General features: G+C 39.9%; 1 protein-coding gene across 2 annotated transcripts in view; it reads right to left on the bottom strand.

Annotated features, from left to right (window-relative positions):
* Nucleotides 1–16,535, bottom strand: part of Mreg (melanoregulin) — a 79,115-nt gene that overhangs the window by 28,176 nt on the left and 34,404 nt on the right. The gene's annotated exons all lie outside the window — the stretch shown is intronic.

Here is a 16,535-nt window from a genome sequence, read left to right as displayed (position 1 = left end):
ATTTATACCCTTTGATCTAAACCTCTATCATACTCCTGAACCTCATGTTGCTTAACAATGTGGTTCTCCTCTCGTTAATCTTCAAAACATGCCTGAAAGAAGAGAAAAGGATGGGTGAGAGAGACTTGACAGCAATAGCATCAGATACCATTTCTGGAGAATCAGCTTTGTACCAGGTGGTCTGATACTTTATATAAATATCTTACTTGCACTCTTCACATTACCTAGTCTCAAGCTGCAGTAGCTCACTTGTTACAGCGACCTCATGGGTAACAATGGTAAATACCCTCTTTAAGATTGTTATAGGCCAGGAGTGGTCGCACATGCCTATAATCTCAACACTTGGGAGGTTTGAATCAGGAGGATCATGAATTCAAAGCCAGCCTAGGCTACATAATGAGTTAAGAGAGCAAGAGAGCGAGAGAGCGAGAGCGAGAGAGCAAGACAGAGAGAGAGAGAGATAACAAAGATTGAAAATACACAAAAGCACAATACCTATACACAGTGAATGCCTAACTTATAGGTAAGCCAATTTATAGGTGAAGAAACTAAAAACCGAGGCTTGAAGAGCTTATCTGATTAATCCAATATCATTCAGCCAATAGGGATTAGAGTTGGTACAGGAATCCAAGTCTCATTCCAAGTTCAGGAGAAAATGGACACACCATGTGTTATCATATAGCATAGATGAGGGAACCCCAAGTGTCTTGCTCCCTAGCCTGTATTTCCTGTACTATATCTCAGCACCACTGTATTTTATTTACATCCCTTTGCTAGGATGAATCTTTCAAGAACTCAGCTGGTTATTAGCAGGTTATCATTCTGAAAAGCTCTTTATAAATCTATGTGTATGGAGAGAAGCTGAACCGGTCCCAGCACCCGGAAGGAAACTCCCCCACCACCATCCCAGGCTCCTAGGGCAGAGAAGCTCAGCCAGTCCCAGCACCCAGAAGGAAGCTCCCCGCCTCCATCCCAAGCTCCTAGGGCAGAGAAGCTCAGCCGGTCCCAGCACCCGGAAGGAAGCTCCCCTGCTGCCATCCCAAGCTCCTAGGGCAGAGAAGGTGAGCCACGTGGGCACCAGAAGCACCCCCCCCAAGGGAAATGAGAAGACACGTAAACAAGCCTCAAAAACAGACTTCCAGATCACCTACAGCAACCCCAAAGGGAAACAAGATGGAACAATCTGATACTTAACCACCTGGACTCTCTGAACTGGCAACAAAAGAGGATCTGGGAAAAATGAAATCAGAAATAATTACTCAGATAACAGCAAAGATTTTGCTTATGGTGCAAGACATGATTAATAAATCTAGAGAGGACACAGATAAAAAAAATAGAGGATCTGAGGAACATAATGGAATCCCCACATAGGAAACAAATGGAATCCATAAAACAGATGCAAACAGATTTCCAGGAGATTAAAAACTCCATCCAAAGTCTGGGCAGCAGAATGAACCAATGTGAGGATAGAATTTCAGATATAGAAGAAAAGATCACAATTAGTGACCAGGAAAAGTCTATGTGTATGTAGTAAGTCATCATGTTGGTCCCAATACAGAAATTGAATCTTTTAGGAGCACTGGACTCTTCACTGAGCTAGGCTAAGTATTTCTTTTAAATTCCACGGAAATTTGTTTTTAAGGAGACGTATGTATATAGAACAGTCATTTTATAGATTATACCTTCTAAGCTTTCTTAGCAAAGACATTAACCACACACCTAGCCTAATGCACACCTTAAAAGATCATTCTAAATGCTCCATTTAAAACTCAAGCTATAAATTTTGACTCCTCTAAAAATGTTTCAATGATACTATTATTTCCCTGCTAAATTCCTTCCAAGACTTGCCTTGCTGACTGCCAATCAACTTCCATGATTGGTTAAGAAAAATAAATTTAGTTGCCATTCACAAATGTTTCTAGATACCACTTTTTTTAAAACAGCTAATAAAATAAAGTCTATTTTGTTATGGCTATATTTTAGATTTTCTATCTGAGGATATGCATAAAAAGGATTTTCAACTTCCTTCTTAAAGTCAGGAAGCCATGGATTTCCTGTTCCTTTTTTGTTTATTTTGTTTATTGTTTTTTGAACCAAAGGCATGTGCACACATTCATGTAAAAAGTTTGCAGGGCCTAGAGTTGAGGATAAAGTCTGGAAGAGAGCAAGGTCAACTAAGTCATCTCAAAAATATGCCACCCTGACCTCATCTGTGACATCATATTAAAGCACACCTATCCAATTCCCCACAGATTACATAAATTTAGGGAAGGGGAACCTGAGTATTGTTCTTTTTCACTGAATTGACCATACTGTATTTAATTGACAGTATAACCTACTGGAAAAGACCATGGGTGCTGAACCAGACCATCTAGGTTTGGATCCCAGTTCCACCATTTATTAACAGCCTTACTTTGGAAAAGTTCTTAGCCTCACTGGGTCTCAGTTGCTTCATTTGCAATATGGCAATACTACTACCTACACCCCACTGGCTTATTTGAAGTTCATTAGGTAATACAAGCCCTTCCAATGGAGGTTGGTGCACATTCTTCCAAATCAGTGTACATACAATTAAACCATCCAAGATTCAGAATTATTTCTACTATGAGAATGGAGAACATTACACATTAACTCATTCAATATCTCACTTGGAAGATGTCCAGAGAAAATTTTCTCGGCTCTTAGCATCAAATGGGGTCTTGCTTTTCCTAAAAATTATTTCATCTTTCTGACCATTGATCAGTCTCCATTTTATCCTGAAAATTTAAGAGTTGTTTCAAAGAAAATATGAAGGGAGTCAACATTTGAGAATCACCATAATTTTGGCCTATTACTAGCTTTTTCTCCTCTGTTCTTGTGTTCTAGTTTGTGCTATCTCACTGTACTTTCAGGTGTCCTAAATCTTTTTTGACAAAAAGACCATAAATAAAGTATTAGCCAGAGCCTCAACAAAACCGACCCTCTTTTCTGGACTTAATGAAAAGCGCCCAGCATCTAAATCACACTTGATTAAATACCTGCACAATCAATCCACAGACAAGTTGCTGCTTATATTATTCTTTTATGTAACAAACCATTGGGTGGCTTTGTTAACTTACAATTAAAGGTCTCTATTAATTTTCTTAGCTCCTTAAGCTGATACCTCAGACCTGCTCTAAATGTAGGCAAATCTCTATTTTTTCCGATACTCCTGCTCAATGGGTCATCCAGGCTTGAGATTTTCCCTTCCTGCTGTCCATCTACTGGTTATTTTGCTATTTCTAAATATCAACACTGAGGGCCAGGGATTTAATTCAGTGGCACCGTGCCTGCCTTGCAAGCACAAGGTCCTGAGTTCGATCCCTGGTACCTAAATAAATAAATACATACATACATAAATAGCAACACTGAATGCTACACAAATTCTTTCAGTTTCAGTGCCTGTTTCTCTGACATAATGTCTGAAGGAGAAGCAACAAATAAGTAACAATTAATATGAGATTTTAAACTCTGCTGAGGTGGATCTATACCTGAAGCATCTTTGGATTCCAACTTCCCCTACCATGACTTGAAGACAATCCGCACATGATAGGTACTTGTTAAGATTAATGGAATGAAACAATGCATTTCATACATCCATATTATTACTATCTTCTTTTGACAGAATAATCCCCAATAACTATGTATAAAAGTACCTGGAAGTTTTATACAACAAATAAAGCTCTAAAACCAGTAGAAGCTTGAACAGCATTTTAACTTAGAATTGGTATTTGAAAAAAGTAAGCAGTAAGAGGAAAATTTTAATTTCTCTTAAACATATGACCCCAAAGAAAAGTCCTAAGTGCAGCAAATGAAAAATGGTGACATATGAATTGTTATCCAATTATGTTTCTCCCTAACTAAAATAACTAACTCACTTACCTAACCCCTACTAGTAGAAGAGCAAATATTTTGATGTATTTCTACCATTTTTTAAATTATAATGATTTATTTTTAAGCTTGCAGCAATTTGAAAATAACAACTAAAGATCAAATATTCTTGACACATGAATTCAATTCAATTCTACTAGACACTGAAGTTAAAGTCTTGCTTTCTAAAATGACTGTTTTTCATAATTTCTGAAATAATATATTAGTGGTCCATGTGATACCATAGCCTAAAACTTTAATGAGGAGTAAATTAGCAAACATAGCAAAAGAAATAATACAGAATTAATTTCATAAAATACCTGGGAACCAAGTCAAATCGAAAAACATGTGATGGAAAATTAATAACTGAAGACATTTATAGCTGAATTCCTGAGGACTTTTCCTGTCTAGTACTGAGCAAACTGGATTAGAGCTGCTAGAGAAGAAAGTTGAGATAACAACATAAAGGGCAGAAAAAAACTCAAATCTCCTGCCACCATCAACAGTTTAGTTCTCTTCTAGTTTTGAACTGGCCTTGACCTTGAGCCCTGATTAAATTGTCTCAAATCACTTTCTTGTGCACATTAAAACATCTCTCCCACTCTACCCTCAAACCCTGGTAACAGCATTCCACTCTCTGCTTCTGTGAACTGGACATTTTAGATTCTACGTATGAGATCATGCAGTTTTTGTCTTTCTATGTCTGGCCTATTTCACTCAGCCCAATGAGATTTAGGTTCATCCATATTGTTGCAAATGACAGGATGCCACAGTCCCAGCATTCAGGAGGCTGAGGCAGGAGGATCATCATGAGTTTGAGGCTAGCCTGAGCTACACAGTGAGTTCAAGGCTGACCTGAACTACATAGGAAGACCCTGTCTTGAAAACAACAATAACAAAAAAAGACAGGATGTCCCTCTTTCTTAGGTGTGGGTGTGCCTGTGTGTGTGTGCGTCTGTATCACATTTTCTTTATCCATTCATCTACTAATGAACATTGCCTGATTCTGTATCTTGGTTATTGTGCCTAATGCTACAGTGAACATAAGGTGGCAATACAACCTATGGTGGCTATAGTTAATAACACTGCATTTTTCACTTGAAATTTGAAACACAACAGATTTTAAGTGTCATTACCCCCTACACTTACCCAACTAGTGATTATGGATAGTAAAGTACATATTCATTTGTGTAATTATTATACAATGTATAGGTATATCAAATCATTACCTACGTCTTGAACATTTGAAATTTTCTCTTGTCAAGTAAGTTTTTTAAAGTTAAAAAACAACATTTGCTTCTTATCTATACTATAACACTGTTAATAACTGGAACGACTAAAAAATACTTTTTATTTCTTATTTAAAAGACGAGTTAATCATAAACATTTGAAGTAATGCATACATTAATTAGCTCGATTGAGTCATTCCATGATATATGTATATTTCAAAACTTGTATATAATATATACAATTTTATTTAATAATAAAATAATTTTCAAAAGATGATTTCTACATTTCAAAATATATATATTTAACAATAAGTTATATATATTTTAAGTCCTCTTAAACTTAGGAACAATTTCAAAAGAGATCAATTTATTTTTCATTATAAAAGATAATGTAACTTCCAGGAAGATAGGGAACAGCAGAGAAACAGCCCCTCCAAGATTTGGTGTCCAGTCTCTGGAATATAGCAATGTGAGAAAGAGAAGGAGGGAAGGGCAAGCATCTGAAATGAGACCTGAAGCCCAGGGGGAGGAGAAAGAGAGGGACCGCAACACAGAAGAAGGTGGCAAGCAGCGCTTTCTTTCTGAGCCCTGGCTTGCTGCATGGGAGGAATGGCTTGAACCTGCAGATGCATGGTGACTACTGGCAACCCCAGAGACCTCCATGAAGAAGCACATCAGTGGAACGGAGGGGTGGACGCAGGGGACTGCAGTGGCTGGTGAGCTGAGTTCACGTGTCCCCCCACAGAGATCAATTGGCCAGTTGCCATTTTGGAAGAGCCAACTGAGCTTGGAACTCAGAGCAGCTGTGAGTTGGCTCCATCTAGTGGCTCCCAATTCAGGGTGCGGTGGAGCAGAGTGCAAGTCAGCAGGAGGTCAAGGAGCCAAGTTCAAGCTAGCAGGGAGCTGAGTTCAAGGTGGCAGGAGGCTCACAGAGTGTTGCAGGATGAATAACCCAGGTTCCAGCCTCACAGCCAGAAACCAGCCTGAACTTCAGTGGAACTAAAGGTATAGGCTTCCTGGATCAGTCCTACTTCTGGAATAGTCTGTGAGCCAATTCTACTTAGTATTAGACAACTGAATTTCTTTTTCTGGTCTTCACATATGAAGAATTCACACTATAGGGCCAGGGAGTTAGCTCAGTGGTGATGCCACCTGCCTCACAAGCACAAGGTCTTGAGTTCGATCCCCGGTACCAGAAACAAGAATTCACACTACAAAACCCAATCATGGGCCGGGGATTTAGCTCAGTGGTTTTGCTGCCTGCTGTGCAAGCGCAAGGAACCGAGTTCAATCCCCGGTACCAAAAAAATGAAGAGGAATTCTCTAAAAGATGGAGAAATCGATTGACTGCTTCCCTAGTTCAGTTTTCTTTCATCCTTTAGGTACCAGAAAATATCAGATAAGTAGGAGAAAGACATGTAATAAATAAGTGGTGGGTATCTGAATTTCAGCAAGCACCTAAGAAATTCTTTCATATTCACCTGGAACAGAAAAGCCTGAGGTGGATAATGCTGATTAGGGTCACTTTGGAACCACTGAGGAGTACTCAAAACCATTATCATCAGGCTAGAAAAAGGTCCCCAGAATGAACTACAGGTTCAATTTCAGAGCTAAGTCATCATTTTCTGGTCAGTAATGTGGTATAGCCAAAGATCACAAAATAGGAATGATTACTAATTCATAGAACAAAAAAAAATCACCATTTGAAACATATAACCAAAAAGCCTATGAAATAACATCTAAAGGTCACAACTTATTAGGAATAAACAAATACGTACCCTACTCTTAGGTTGAAACAAATCAGCACAAAGCAACACACATGCCTTACAGGACATGTGTACACTACATAGGAAAGAAAGGTCTAAGGTTTAAATAACCCCAAAGCTCCAAGTCCACCCAAAATATGCCATTCTATTTGCATTTATTGGACACCTTCTCTGTGCCAAGTACAGCACTGGGCTTACAAAAAGAAGATGAGTAAAGGGCTGGGGATTTAGCTCAGTGGTTCTGGCCCCTGCCTCGCAAGCCCAAGGTCCCGAGTTCGATCCCCGGTACCAAAAAAAATGAGTAATAAGTGGACCTTGCTTTAGAGAAATGAAAATGTAGCCAAAAAGGTAATGCAACATTAAACTGTATTAATAGAAGTGTTGCTCAAAAGGAAGTAGCAATTGAGCTAGCTCAGTGGCACCGCGCAAGCGCAAGGTCGAGTTCGATCATAGCGGAGTTGTCAAACAGCCCTTTAGCCAAGAGAAAAGCAGCTACGATGGCATGGCAGCCTAGCTGACAGATCTGGGAATTAGAGAGCTGTGAAGGATGTAATAAACATCTTCAAACTTTAAATAGTTGCTAAATGGGATAAGGATTCATTTTCTTTCCTTTTTTTTTGCCTAATAGTTTCAGAATATAGAAGTAAAAGTAGCAGGTGGAAGTCACAAGAAAAAGGTCAATGTAAAGAGGAACTTTCTCCTGGGAATGAAAGATCTGAAAGATAATGAGCCCCCCGTGATTAGAATCCTAAAGTACAATTTCTATATTTTCCACAGAAATCTTTATAATTCCTAGAAATATAAATGATATGGGCTCTTTCGGTATTTTTTTGTATCACTGGACAAAAATCCAAACAGGCATTATGAAAGGATACATACATACAGATGATAGATGACTAGTAGATAGATGGTAATAATTGAGGTATACAGATGACAGATTAGAGATAGGTAAGAGTTAATATTTATAGACCAGATAAAGCATCTACTATTTCCTAAGCAGTGCTCTAAAATCTACTCAATTAATCCTCATAATCTGAAGTGTTACCCTATGAAATGGATACATTGTAATCCATTCTAACAAAGAGGAAACGGAGACTCAAAGAGATAAAGTAACTTGCCCAAGTGCACACAGTAGTAGGTGAAGAGCTGATTCAAACCCAGGCAGTCTGGCCACCACACTTAGCCACTACCCACACAGCCTCTTAAAACAGGAAGGGAGTGATTGAGAGGAAAAACAAAGCAAAGGAAGTCTGAAGGGAAAATAGAACTTTTTGAGAGGCAGGCCTCCCACACTCTAATCAAGAATGCTGCCACACCTAGGGCAGTTTTCTTCCAAAAGGGTGGATTTTCTGGGACACAGCCCCCTCCAGACTTCCTCTGGTGATTTCCCTCCAGCTCTTCCCTCCGGAAAGACGGTGGGATGGGTCTCAAGCCCCGCCCACTTCCCCACCCCTTCCTCCCCCAGACACTCCCTCCCTCCACCTGTTTTCATTTCCTGTCTGGACTGCTGAGACCAAGTCATTTCCTTGAAGAGGCAGGGCTGGTGAGGGTGGCAGGAGCTCCAAAGGTCTGAAATTCTAGAGACCAAGGAGACAATGTAAATATTTTGTAATGACCTCTGCTTGTTTGCAAAGGGAAGAGCTGTTTCGGAAACTATGCCTCAGGCTTGAGGACAGAACCCTGGGGAACACTTACCCATGGTACCTGCTCTGCTAACCCCCTTAACGTCCACCTGTCTCACAAGGAAGCATTCCTCTAGAAAACTCCATGCAGAGCTTGCACCCTTCTATGTACGCCTCCATGCTTGGGAGATTACAGGGTTACAAGAATGCCTGCTTCAGAAACAGCCTAGTCTTCCTCAGCTCCTCGTGACAAACCACGGTTTCACTCTCACATGACAGGCTGCCTCCTCCCGGAGTTAGTCAGCTGGCACATGTGAACAATCACCCAAATGCTTGACCTGAGATGCCCAATCCAAAAGAAAAGGGGTTTGCAGAGAACTACAGTAGTTTACTTTTCTTAATATGCCAGCTGGTTTCACTTATGCAAGCACCCCAAGGTGCCTTCCCTTAACCCCTTGATCACCTCAAGTTCCATTTCCAAGGCTGCACATGGCTTCAAAGGGGAGCCTGCACCTGCTGCCCTCCCTGCCTCCGTGTCCCTTCATCCCATCCCCTGGCAGTCAGCCCAGTAATAGTAATAGTTCAGTCTCTGCACCCCTTCCTATTTTGTTCCTGATGATAGCCCTTCCCACACAGTATGCCCCAACACTTAAAACCACTACTCTATTCTCCAATGCATACTGGACCTCCAGGCCTTTGACCAAAAGTCTTCATGTCCTCAGCTCTCTGCATCTAAATCCTATTCACCCTTCAAGGCTCAGTTCAAATAACATCACCTCTTTCAACTGGTAAGTAATTCTCCTTCTGAATGTCTTCAGCCCCTTTGTGAACAAGACTGTTATAGACCTATTGTCTAGATATCATTACATAGATATTTGTAATATCTCCTTCTCTATGAGAGTATAGGCTCTTGGACACTACAACCTAGATTCATCCATGTCCTACACAGTCCTTTGAACACAGTATGTTCTCCACATAGTTTCCTGAATTCAACTGCCCATGAAGGTGTATGTGAAGGTCAGATTCTGTTGGTGATTGAGTGGCTATTTTGAATCTAGAAAGCAGCACTAAATCTAATCAGGAAAAGCCACATGGGCTAATCCATGCCTATTTTGGATAAGGCAGGTTTATGTAATGAGATATTTTGATTCCCATATGTTTGGAAAATAATAAATTCAAGAAAGGTGAAGTAAAATCAAATGATCCATTAACCTCTTCCACTCTGTCCCTGATAAGGCACTTGATATTTGAAAAGTGCTTTTTAGACATGTCTTTTTTCAGTAATAGTAATATCAAAGATGCACTGTGTGGCAGGCCCTGTTCCAGGCACTCCATAAGCAGTGTTATGCTCATCACAAATCTGAGACGATAAATGTATGGATCCTTTTCTAGGAACCTACCAAGTGAGACTCTGTGAGGTTAAGCAACCCAGCTGAGATCTTACAACTATTAAGTGAAGAACTTAAAATTTATTTATTTATTTATTTATTTATTTATTTATTTATTTGGGTACCAGGGATCAAACTTGGGACCTTGCACTTTCGAGGCAGGTGCTGGAACCACTGAGCTAAATCCCTGGCCCCTAGAACTTAAAATTTAAATTCAAATCTATTTGACTCCAAATCCCATGTTTTTCACAATATTGGAAGTTGCCATTCAATTAGGTCCAAATTTAGCCCACTATGTTGACCTTCTCTGTCACTAATGTGGAAATGTCCCAAAGAGACAAATGAAACATAATATACTGGGACTTTCGTTCCAAAAATGGCCTCTGGTGTGGCCACTCAGGGCCAGGAGATAGTCAGAAAGATGCCCTTTCTCTAGTCTCTGGCTGCCCCTCATGGCCTGACAGCAGGAGGAAGATCAATGCAACCAGATCCCATGTCACCTGTGCAAGGATAGGCTGGGGAGACTTGACAGAAAAGAGGGGTGACAGTCAACTGTGCAAAGGAAGCTCAGAGTTTCCTTTAAACACACTTTGGTCTGGACAGTGTCAAGGTCACCTGCCCAGGAGAGTCATCACTTTTCAGCACTACTATAAAAGTCTATTCTTAGGGCCAGGGATTTAGCTCAGTGGTTCTGCCACCTGCTTTGCAAGTGCAAGGTCCTGAGTTCAATCCCAGTACCAAAAAATAAAATAAAATAAAAGTCTATTCTCTCCATCCATCAGACATGGTGTGTAAGAGGGAAAGACAGAATTGTATTTTGATGTTCCTAGACAGCCAGTCCACTCAATAGCCACCTGCCCCAACTTGAGTCTAAATGGCACTGGCTGAAGTGACAGAGCAGAGGAACTCAGTGTGTCAGAGGATAAACATCAGATGAACCTTAGAAGACAGAGTGACAGGGTTTGGAGTCCAGGAGGGCTCGACACTCAGGGACCTTGCTCTTTGATCTGTGGGGCTCTAGGACTTGGCCCCCAACAGCTGCCACCAATGCCTGGCTTCACTGGTTCAACCTGGATATCCTGTCCCCTGGAACACTCGCTGTAAAAAAAAGGAAGGTCTGTTGGTGACCACCACTGAAGGAAATAAGCCCTTTTAGTTGTGTGGGTCAAATTCTGAAGTGGGTATTCTCTTTAGGTTGATCGAATTGCAGGTGTTGAAAGCAAAGAAAAACTGGAATGAACCCTCTAGCTTCACTTGCTTTTACTTACTAGCTTTTACCAATAATTTAAGAGGCCACATACCTAGGCAATATACTCCCATTAGCTTTGTCATATAGGTCATGATCAATGTTTTTCCAGAACTTGGAGGTGACTCAAGCTGGTTGAATCTACCAACCCTTCACTTGGGCCTTTGTGTGTCTCCAATGGGTGACCTTTCAAAGTCATAGGGTAAAAACTCCACCTCCCAGAGCATACTAACATCACCATTTTCTAACCATGAGAGCCATGAAGTCTGACTAGGCATGTGCAAACCACCAATTACTTCATTTTTCCTCATCTTCAATCACCTTTCCCCATGCCTCAGACCACCATACTTCTTTATCCCATAAAAACCCCTACACCATCCTTGTGGAGGCAGATTTGAAGCTTGCTCTCCTGACTCCACAGACCTGTCTAACTCATGAATAAACTCTTACTCGTTTGTAAAACTCATCATTTCAGTCATTGGCATTGTGTGGCTAGCAAAACAGGCCTGCATCATACTGGGTCCTCCTTACTGACCTTCCAGAGCTACTTCTTTGTCTTTCCTCTGTAACCCAGAAGAAACTGGTTCTTTGGAATTTATGAGGCCCCTTGGCCTAGGATGCTGCTCTGACCTCTAGGCTCTGAGGCCCCACCCCAGATGCTCTGATGCTTTAAAGTCTGAAACTTTTGGGCAGTTCATCTCTACATGCCATGCAGAACCTCAAATTCCAAATACCATCATCTTGGAGTTACTGCTTAGAGTATCTTAGAACATCACAAACCTACTGGTTGCTAATGTAGTCTCACTACTGCCCACTGCAATGCTTGTCTGGTTTCAGAACCTGAGCTAGAGTTTTGACCTAGAACAGGTCAAATGCAAGTTCTGTGTAATTCCTTTCCCACTGTCCTTGCTTATTTTTATTCCACAGCTCTGCTGGAGTTCTGAACACAGACTGCTTTGCAGCTAGAGGCTTCTGACCTAATTCTTTATCTGATTTTAATCAGATTAAATGGAAGGATAGCTCATAGCTCCTGCTGGCCGAAAAGCCACAGAAAGTGACTGCTCAGCAATGAAATGCTAGGTCATTTTGTCTAATTTGGGGGGTTCCAAACCATGCACAGCTTTAGGGTTAGAAGGGAAAAGCTTAGGATGTGATCTGGCTGATACCACCAGTGGGAGGGACTTGGGCTTGGCATTTTCCACATGACACTGTTATTCCAAATCAACTACTCAGAGCCAACTCAGTTATGGAGCTTCAGCTGCTGCAAGGAAAAAATACAATTAATTGCTGTTACCAAAGGAAAACAAGGACCAGGGATGTAGCTCAGTGGCACTGCGCCTGCCTGGCAAGTCCAAGATCCTGAGTTTGATCCCCAGTACAGGAAAAAAATAATAATAATATGACTAAATTCCTGCTCATGGTGAAGAAAGAAGGATTTACATTCTAATGGCTATTATCAAATAAATCAAATAATAACAAATGCTGGTGAAGCTGCAGAGAAAAAGAAACACTTCCACATTGTTGGTGGGAATGTAAACTAATACAACCACCATAGAGATTCCCCAAAAACTAAAATAGAAATTCCATTCAATGCAATTATTCCCCTTCTATGTATCCAAAATAATTACTAAATCTTGGCAGTGGTTGATGTCCATCAACAGATGAATGGGTAAAGAAAATGTGATGTATATATATACACAAGGGAGTACTACTCAGCCATAAAGAAAGATAAAGTTGAGTCATTTGTAGGGAAATGGGTGCACCTTGAGACCATAAAGTTAAATAAAATAAACCAGACACACAAGCACAAATATTGTACAGTTTCTCATAAGGGAAACAATGTATTATTAAAGGTATAAATAATTTAAAGAGCAAAATAAGGATAGATAATATGAAATAAGGAGCTAGCATCTCTACAAAAGGAAAGAGGAACTAAAGAGGCAGGGAGGGCCAGGGATTTAGTTCAGTGGTTCTGAAGCCTGCCTTGCAAGCACAAGGACCCGAGTTCAATCCCTGGTACCAGAAAAAAAAAAAGAGGCAGGGAGAAGGGAAGAGAGGGTAAGAGATTGGAAAAACATTAAGATATATTATGTACATGTGTCGGCTCCTTACAATGAATGTATTATGTATAGCAAACACATACTAATAAACAAATTTTTTAAAACTCTGCTAAGGTATAAATAGCTAATTCATACAATTACCATAAGCATGTATCATCAAGGAAGGCTGCTTCTTCAAAGAACTGGCTCGAGTTTAGGTCAGTTGATGAACTCTATGTATCCAGAGTCCAGAAGACACTTAAAGATATGGATGTCCCTCAGCATTAGACCTGTGCTTCCCACACACCAGCCACATGGGGTTTTACCTGCATTGTTCAGTACAGGGGTAGCCATTGGCCACTCTCAGCTACTGAGCTCCTAAATTGGAACTAGTTTGAATTTAGATGTTCTATCAATGTAAAACACACAATGGATTTTTTTTTGGTAGTGGGGATCAAACTCAGGTCCTTGCGCTTGCGAGGCAGGCAGCAGAACCACTGAGCTAAATCCCCGACCCCACAATGGATTTTTGAAGGCAAACAGAAAGAATGTAAAGTGCCAAATTAATACTTGTTATATTGATGACATGCTGAAATAATATTTTGGATATAGTGGGTTAAATAAAATATATTAATTTGAACTATTTATTTATTTATTTATTTGGTAACAGGGATCAAACTTGGGACCTTGCGCTTGCTAGACAGGCAGTGGAACCACTGAGCTAAATCCCCGGCCCATGAACTATTTATTTTTAGAGTCGGCCTTCCATATCTGTGGGTTCCACGTCCAAGGGTGTAAGTATGGTTCAAAAAAAATTTTTTTTGGTACCAGAGATCGAACTCAGGACCTTGTGCTTAAGAGGCAGGCGCTGGAACCACTGAGCTAAATCCCAGGCTCCTCAAAAATATTTTTTAAAAACTATTTCTTTTCATTGGTCCTGAGGAAGTTCGGTACCACCACTACTTATATACCATTGACATTACATTAGGTATTACAAGTAACTCCAGAGATAACTTATACTATGTGGGAAGATTTGCACAGGTTTTATTCTTGATATTTTCTGATAACGGAAATCTGAAGATGCTCAAGTCCCTAATATAAAATGGCATCATATTTGCATATAACCTCAAGTATCTGGGGTTCACTCTTAAAAGCCTACAGGACAGTGTGATATCGCAAGCCTCAAGGCAAAATAACTATGTAAGCCTAGTAATTCCCTTGTTACCACATTTGTTGATATTTCTCCACTCTTTCCTGGTTGTTATATACACATGAATGACTCCTGGCTAACCCAATCAAAAAGTTGCTTGTGGATCCTGAATTCAGCAGGTATTCTCAGTTTTCAAGGCCTTATCAGTCCTCTTCTTTCCTCCTTATCAACATGGTGAGCCTCCTTTTATTCTAATAAAACCCTTAAAACAATTCTGGTAGATTTTAAATCCCAGAATGTGGAAGGAAAAGAGTGGGGTGACAGTAATTTAACATAGGATACAATTTAACATATTTGACAATTATAGGGTTTTTAAAAATTAATTTTATTGGTACATTTTAGGTATACACTACGATGACATTTGTCATTGGAAATTTACACCTTTACATAATCTCTCCTGGTTCTTATTTTTTCCCCATTCTCCTGCTCTCCCTTCAACCCCTCCAGCCCTCCCTATTTACAAAGATTTTGTTTCCATTTTTTCATTTTCTCATATTAATTCCATTCCCTTCTTTCCTTTCCCCTACTCCTCTCACTTCCCCTTCGCCCCTTTTCTTCCTATTTCACATTATCTATTATACCTTTTAGTCCTTATTTGCACTTTCAGTTTCTCATACTAGAGAAACTATTCAGAATTTACACAAGTGTGCCCTATTTATTTCACTTAAGAGTATGGCCTCACCCAACAGAAGGAAGCCACCAGGCAAGGTAAGAAACTAAAGGCAAAGGGGGAAAATAATAAGGAATAAAAGAGCCAACAACAGCAACACATCATGTCAAGAATGAGTCAATATCTATCAATTATAACTCTCAATATTAATGGCCTCAATTCACCAATCAAAAGCAATAGACTGACAGAATGGATTAAGATGCAAAATCCAGCAATATGCTATATACAAGAAACACACCGAACTCAAAAAGAAATTCATAGACTGAAAGTAAAAGGATGGAAACAGTTCTCCATGCCACAGGAACCCAGAAAAAAGCAGGGGTAGCAATCTTATTTGCAGACGAAGTAGATTTCAAACCAAAACTACTTAAGAGAGGCAAAGATGATCTCTACATCCTTGTGAAGGGAACAATCCAAGAGGAAAGATGACAATCATAAATATATATGCACCAAATACGAATGCCCCCAACTGTACAAAACAAATATTAATGGACATGAAAAAACAAATAAGCACTAATACAATTGTAGTGGGGGACCTCAATACCCCACTGTCACAAATAGACAGATCACCTAGACAAAAAATTAACAACAAAATTTTAGAACTAAACCAAGCTATTGAACAAATGGACTTAATAGATGTTTACAGAGTGTTCCACCCCACAAAATCAGAATGCACATTCTTTTCGGCTGTACACAGGTCATTCTCCAAAATAGACCACATGGTTCCGGGGATTTAGTTCAGTGGTTTCGCTGCCTGCTGTGCAAGCGCAAGGACCCGAGTTCAATCCCCGGTACCAAAAAAAACCAAAATAACAAAATAAACCACATGCTAGCTCATAGGACATGTCTAAGTAAATGTAAAAGAACTGAAGTTACCCCCTGTATATTATCAGACCATAGTGCAATGCAATTGGAGAGGTCAATAACATAAGAAACCGCAAAACTCCCACAAACACATGGAAATTGAATAACACCCTCCTGAACAACCAATGGTCACAGAAGAAATTAGACAGTTTCTGCAAGTAAATGATACTGCCAGTACAACACACAGGAATCTATGGGACACAATGAAAGCAGTTCTATGCAGGAAATTCATAGCACTGAATGCCCATATTAGGAAAACAGAGAGTATTCAAATAACCTAATGCAGAACCTCAAGCTCCTAAGAAGAGCACAACAAACCCAAAGCTTGTACAAGAGAGGAAATTATAAGGATCAGACCAGAAATAAATGCAATGGAGACTAAGAGAACGATACAAAAAATTAATGAATCAGAGTTGGTTTTTCAAAAGAATAAATAAAATAGATAAACCTTTAGCCAACCTTATCAAAAAAAAGGAAAGAAAAGGCACAAATCCATGCAATTAAGAATGAAAAAGGTGAAGTCACAACAGATCCAGCAGAAATCCAGAGGATCATCAATACCTACTTTGAGAATCTGCACTCTAATAAAATGGAAAACAGAGAAGAAATGGAC

The sequence above is a fragment of the Heterocephalus glaber genome, unplaced genomic scaffold (genome assembly GCF_053883595.1).
Source record: "Heterocephalus glaber isolate CG9 unplaced genomic scaffold, H.glaber_assembly_v1.0 deba00000621, whole genome shotgun sequence".
NCBI lineage: Eukaryota > Metazoa > Chordata > Mammalia > Rodentia > Bathyergidae > Heterocephalus > Heterocephalus glaber.
Note: the sequence above shows the minus strand (reverse complement) of the source record. Positions and strands in the feature narration are given on the sequence as shown.